The sequence below is a fragment of the Bison bison genome, unplaced genomic scaffold (genome assembly GCF_000754665.1).
Source record: "Bison bison bison isolate TAMUID 2011002044 unplaced genomic scaffold, Bison_UMD1.0 scf7180017864263, whole genome shotgun sequence".
Lineage (NCBI taxonomy): Eukaryota > Metazoa > Chordata > Mammalia > Artiodactyla > Bovidae > Bison > Bison bison.
This window is the reverse complement of record NW_011494835.1, coordinates 3,940,778-3,947,937: the sequence shown is the minus strand read 5'-3', so window position 1 is coordinate 3,947,937 and position 7,160 is coordinate 3,940,778. Positions and strand designations below refer to the sequence as shown.

Here is a 7,160-nt window from a genome sequence, read left to right as displayed (position 1 = left end):
CCACTTAATAAGCTATAAGTGGGAGTCCCTGGGGAGGAGTTTCATTCCCAAACAATATGAAAAGGCCTTTCGAGGACAATACTGTTTACTCTTTGCCCTCTCATATTTCTTTCTCCTTCTCAGAATGTTGATATACTACTTGGAGGGTCAACAGCCATCTTCCAACCATGAGAATAGAAATTCCTATACCCAGGATAGTAGACAAGTAAGGAGGAGCCGGTTCCTTGATGACATCATGAGTTGTTGCATCAGTCTTGGACTGCCAAGCTCTGGAGTAATTGTATAAACCACTATCAGTCAAGTTTTCTTTTTTGTATTAACAAAACTTATTCCTAATGCAACAAATATGATGAGTATTATAACAGAGGTACAAACTATAAGTTTTGACAGAACCAAAGAGAAAATGATGTGAGAGAAGGGAAAATCTAAGTCTATACACATGAAAGTGTCTAATACGTGGTCAACATTCATGACCAAGGATTAATCAGGACACCTGCCTCAAGGAGTCATTCTCTGTTTAACAAAATGCAAGATGTTTGCATTTAAAATTTCACAGAAAATTATATTCTTTCCACCATCACAACCATCACCACCATTTTTCTTCCTCACAAAACACAATGTTGGTCACAGTGGCATCTCAAAAAGCTTCAGTCTGATTTTTTATTATATATTATATAGTGCTTCTCTGCTGGCTCAGTGGTAAAGAATCTGCCTGCAATGCAGGAGACGAGGGTTCAATCCCTGGGTCAGGAAGATCCCCTGGAGGAGGAAATGGCAACCCATTCCAGTATTCTTGCCAGGAGAATCCCATGGACAGAGGAGCCTAGCGGGCTACAGTCCATGGGGTTCCAAAAGGGCAGGACATGACTTAGAATCTAAATAACAACATAAACTATATATAATAAATTGTGCTGCTAAATCACTTCAGTCGTGTCCGACTCTGTGCGACCCCATAGACGGCAGCCCACCAGGCTCCATCCCTGGGATTCTCCAGGCAAGAACACAGGAGTGGGTTGCCATTTCCTTCTCCAATGCATGAAAGTGAAAAGTGAAAACGAAGTCATGTCCGACTCTTAGCGACCCCATGGACTGCAGCCTACCAGGCTCCTCCGTCCATGGGATTTTCCAGGCAAGAGTGCTGGAGTGGGGTGCCATATTTATATAATAAATACACATATATAAAAGATACATTATATATGTAGATATAGTTTTTAAAATTTAAATACTTAAAAATTTAGATTCATAATGAGAAAGAATGGCATTTTGACAGGAAAATGTGAGTTCAGAGAACCCTTGTCTTAAAGGCACAGAGGTATAAATGCCAGTGGAATGTAAGGGAAAACTCTTGAAGCATGTGGTGGGAAGCTGTGAGTATTAGGGAAGATGAGGTTGGAGAGTTAGGACACTGTATCCTGAACCAAGGCACTTGGCCTTCACCTTCTGTTGAGAATGAGCCCCTAATATAGTAAGTAATGAGGTATACTGGCTCTGGATTTGGACAAACCTGGGTCTGAAGTCCAGCTCCCTCATAAACCAAATTTCTTAGCCTCTTTGTAAGGACTTCCCTGTCCAAAAAATGGAGACAAGAGTACTTCCAACCATGCACATGGTAGGCATTCAACAGTACTGGTTATTATCCACTCATACTCTTCCTTCCTAATTATCATACATCTCTAAGATTCTTTTCGCTTTTCCTATTAAAGCAGAATGAAGTCTCCCCAGTCTTGAAGAACTGACAACATAATCCCACTGACTTTCTTTGATCATGCTTTTAACGTCTTTCTTTCAAGGCCAACTTCTTGATTAGGGGGTGTAACACTCACTACTGCCATTTCTTCACCTTTCTCATGAGTAGAATTCCATAACAACTCCTGAGCAGTAATATAAATGCTATAAAATGTGGGGGTAAATATCTTTTCCATAGGGGATATTTAGAGTTTTGGCCAGCCACACATCTTTCTCCACCGTTTTTGGTAAGAGCACACTAATTTTCTCTTGTGGAATCCGCGCCTCCTCTATTCCCTCTCTGTTCGGTTCACGTGAGACTGTTATGCTACCCTTCCCAATCCCCATGCTCCCCCAGTGCTCTAGAAATGGGGACATGCTTGGCCAATGAGGGAACCTCTTCTCTGGTGACCTTGACAGGTTCAGGCATGAACATGTGACCCATACCTGGCAAATGAGAGTCAGACTTAGAGTGTTTACTGGAGCCATTAAGAGCTTTCTTTCTGTTGGGGTTACTAAGCCTAGACTTGCTGATGACAATCCTTGGTACAAAAGCCTTCTAAAGTATGAAGTAATTAGCCACAAGGCAAAGCAGGGTCTTATTATGGAAAGTCAAAAAGAGAAAGCTCTAAATTAACAATCACACTGTTGATGCATCTGGGAGCAGCTGCTTTACAGTTAGGTGAGCCAATAAATTTCTTACCAGCTGGGTTTCTGAAACTTGCCACCAGTTAAGTTCTCAGTAAAAATTTTCATACCTGAATTGGCCTTGAAGGAGCCCCTGTATACTAACAGGTGATTAGAAAGATGATTTTACATTTTCATGAAAATGAAAAGAAAAAAAATGTATGTGGAAATATTTTAAAAGGCATTAAAATATACTGTACAGCTTAGGGGTTTTCTTTAAAGATAATGTTAAAAGAAATAAAAATTTATCATTTAATAAAATAAGTATCCATTACTCAGAAAATTCTTCACTTTCACTTTTAACTTTCATGCACTGGAGAAGGAAACGGCAACCCACTCCAGTGTTCTTGCCTGAGAATCCCAGGGACGGCGGAGCCTGGTGGGCTGCCGTCTATGGGGTTGCACAGAGTTGGACACGACTGAAGTGACTTAACAGCACTCAGAAAATTAAGTGAAATATTTTCTTTTTTAATGATACTAATTAAATGAAATAGTTAAAGGACCTTAATTTCTTTTTAATATTTACTTATTTATTTGGCTGCTCTGGGTCTTAGCTATGGCACTCGGGATTTTTGATCTTTAGCTGTGGGCATGCAAACTCTTGGTCATGGCATGTGGAATCTAGCTCCCAGACCAGGGATGGAACCCAGGCCCTCTGCATTGGGAGCACGGAGCCTTAGCCACTGGATCACCAGGGAAGTCCCCCTAACTATTTTTTTTTAAATTGTGTTCATGGAAGTCTTTAAAAGTCTTTGGGCCCAGTGAAGTTTCAAGAGAGCTATTTAGAATTCATCTGAGATGCTGGGAGTCTGAAATGGAAAAATTTTAAAGTGAGGAAATATGGAGAAACAAGATGGCTTCTCAAGGCTTCCCAAATGGCTCAGTGGTAAAGAATCCACCTGCCAATACAGGAGCCTCAAGAGACATGGGTTTGATCCCCAGGTTGGGAAGATTCCCTGGAGGAGGAAATGGCAAATTAATCCAGTATTCTTGCCTGGAAAATCCTGTGGACAGAGGAGCTTGGCAGGCTACAGTCCATGGGGTCACAAAGAGTTGGACACGACTGAAGTGACTAAGCATGCACATATGCAGATGGCTTCTAAGTAACTCAAAGTCGTTCATAGTTTGATGGAATAAGAAAAGTTGGAAAGGCCTTTGGAAATTACCTTGTCCGATCTCTTTCATATTTAAATAAGAAAATTAAAACCTAGAGAAGCTAAAAAATTTTCGTTAATGAATACAGCTAGTATCTACCAAGCTCCATAGAAAAGCGATAAAAATTTGTGAAATGCGATAGTTCTTTAATCTGTATCTCTGACTTTATGTCATTTCTACCAAATCACTGCATTATTCTACTCATATATATCCAGTTTATTATAACTTTGAAAACACATTTTATAAGTTAATAAAAATATTTCAACGTTCTATCATATTATGTTCAGCTTTACTTTTTTCCAATGTTATAAATGTTACAAACAAATTTTTTACTAATCCATTTAAATTGCACACCATTGGTAACAAAATAAATAATATAAGAACTTTTATTTAACTCTCTTGACAAATATTGTTTATATATTTTGAATGATCAGTTAACTGGCAGGTGACAACTTGCCCTTAAACATGTCTTAAGATTTTAAGAATTAAGGAACTTCCATTTAAAAAATTCAGTTCAAATGAGATGCTTTGAGAGATTTTTGTATATCACAGAATCACACTGAGAACTAGAAAGGCAAGGTACACTTTAGATAAATACTAAAAGGTCCCACACACAGAAAAACACGTTTTTTTCCTGTTTCTCAATTGGGATTTTGCTTTATTCAGACTGATACACAATCTGTAAACCATAGTAGAAAAACATACATTTTTCATCAAATGGTAAAATTTTATAAATTTCATAAATTCAGCAAAAAATGTTAATCAACTTTTTCTGTCTCAAATACAGGTTTCAGTAGAAGAATGAGGCATGCCCTAAGCCCAGGGTCATGACTGTTAGGAGCACTGTGACTGCCCACTTATTTGTAGGTTAGCAGGTGAAAGTATTTTCTAAAAACACATGCAAAGGCTATTGGCTACTCATGTCTCTCTTTAGAAAGTGAAAGTGTTAGCTGCTCGGTCGTGTCCAGTTCTTTGTAATCCCATACACTGTAGCTCGCCAGGCTCCTCCGGTGGGGTATCTAGCCCCTTCTCTAGGGGATCTTCCCAACTTCAAACTCCAGGCCTCCCACACTGCAGGCAGATTCGTTACCATCTGAACCATCAGGGAAGCCCTCTCTTTAGCATGCCCAGTATACAGAATTTCCTCCAGGACTGATGCACATACTCAGAAACTATGTTAGTTTACTTTGAGCTTTATTTTCCAGTATTAGGCACATATGCCACCAAAATTACAGAACTGTGGATTTCAAAGGAACAACATCTTTAGTTGTTCCTCCAAACTTGAGAGGAAACTGAAGATTAAGAATAGTAGATCAAGAATATGAACAGTACTGTCTGTTAACAGTAGTTGCCTTTGGGGAAGGAAATGGAATTGTTGGAATTTAATTTTTATTCTGCTTCTTTATTGTATTTTTACAATAAGATTTTAAAATGCAATTTAAAACACATTTTAAAAGAATTTGTGCAATTCTTAGAGCTTTAGAGAAAAGAAAATGGTACAACTTCCCTTGGTAATAATATGTTTCATAGATAGAATCTGGTCATTTGATTTTAGGTAACTTAATCCCACCTACCACAATATAAGGTAATTTTTTTTTTCCTGCAGTTTTCAAAGAAGATGAGGAAACTGCCTAGATTCCTCTACAGCAGTTTTCAAGTATTTCTGAGGTCAGAGATCCTTTATCAAATGAAACCTTATCATGAAGTCCAATAAATGGGATAGATAAAAGTGGAGTTGAAGGAGCTCTGTCCTCTCCCCCTGGTTCTTCCTGGCAAGTGAAGCACACTTTGAAAGCCATTCTGAAAATACACTTTCATATACACAAAGAGGTTTGTTAAATCGGTCTTTTTTTTCAGGTTATCGTGTTAATATAAATGTTTAGAAGTACTTTCTATAATATTTCAGAAAAAATAAAAGAGCTTTCAACTTGCAAATGTCCACAGGTTCATGCTCAAATAAAATACACTTACTGCTATCAACTGAATTACTGCTGAAAAATCATTACATGGATAAAGACTGGTTGTTCTTGCTATTTTCTGTCTGCGGTATGGACAGGCCAACATTATGTTGAGAATCTACATATACTGCTGGAGTACTCTATATGTTGTATTCATGCATTTGAAAAAGTATTTCTATTCACTAAGTACTCTATAATGATTATCATAAAAATCTACCTTTGGCGTTCCACCCATTTATGTGTTAAAAGTATAGAGTCTCCATCTCATACAGTATTTCTATGTAGAACATATCGAAACTTTCTAATTTCTGGACTCTGCTAACCAACTCTGATCTAATGTTCATTTCTCATCAGTAAGAAGCTCAGATCAAGTGAAAAGAAGGGCTTAAAATGTCGTTGCCAATTACTGAAAAGACTGTGAATATCTCCTTGAATAAGAACTCCCTTATTATGCCAAAACCAATACAATATTGTAAAGTAATTAGCCTCCAATTAAAATAAATAAATTTGTATTTAAAAAAATAAAAAAGAATTAAAAAAAAGAGACTGATACAAAGGAAAAAAAAGAGAAAGTATTAAGTGTGCTAACCACATAGACCAATTTATCAAAGGAAAACAGCTACTATTCTGTTTGGTTAACTGATAGGGTGACTTGACTGAAACATCATGAAATAATGTTATTACTTCTGATAAGGAATAAAGGGAAATTATCCCTGGGGAAGAAGGAATCTGATATCTGCTGCTCTTTTTAAAAAATTCTTCCACCCAAGGGCAAATATATTTAATTGAAAGTTTAAAATATTACTTTTAGGCTTACTAAAATAAAAATCTCCAGACACTAATCTCCCCAAGTGTGGCAACATGACTTATCACTTACCTAAGAGCCACTGCTCAGGTATGCCTGTGGATCCCTTCCCCACCCTAGGAATAAATTATGACTGGTCTAAATCAGCCTGTTACATCAGGCCTCTTTGCCAGCTGTTGGTTTAGGACAGAGTATGATTCATTTCTTACCAATGAAAGTTGTGGGCAAAGCTGTTGGGGACTATTGGATAAGAGTCTCCTTCCTGATATAAAGGCAGAGAGGCCAGGGAAGAACGCCTTTCTCCTTTTGTCTTGTCTTGTGTGTGTGTGTGTGTGTGTGTTAGGGGGGAGGATGAAGCTGTGGATGGGTGACTGTGTTTCTTAGAATTTTAGCAGCCATGATTTACCCATGAAGAAAAAGTCAAGATTAGTTCAGCAGTGGCCACAGGGCTGGAAAAGGTCAGTTTTCATTCCAATCCCAAAGAAAAGCAATGCTAAAGAATGCTCAAACTACCACACAATTGCACTCATCTCACATGCTAGCAAAGTGATGCTCAAAATTCTCCAAGCTAGGCTTGAACAGTACGTGAACTGAGAACTTCCAGATGTTCGAGTTGGATTTAGAAAAGGTAGAGATCAAATTGTCAACATCTATTGGATCACAGAAAAAGCAAGAGAATTCCAGAAAACATCTACTTCTGCTTCATTGACCTGGCTAAAGCCTTTGACTGTGTGGATCACAATAAACTGTAGAACATTCTGAAAGAGATGGGAATACCAGACCACCTGACCTGCCTCCTGAGAAATCTGTATGCAGGTCAAGAAGCAACA

The 7,160-nt window shown here is 38.1% G+C and overlaps 1 protein-coding gene across 3 annotated transcripts in view; it reads right to left on the bottom strand.

The window, feature by feature from the left end:
• The window catches only part of SLC9B2 (solute carrier family 9, subfamily B (NHA2, cation proton antiporter 2), member 2), a 60,230-nt gene that overhangs the window by 44,601 nt on the left and 8,469 nt on the right, over positions 1-7,160 (bottom strand). The gene's annotated exons all lie outside the window — the stretch shown is intronic.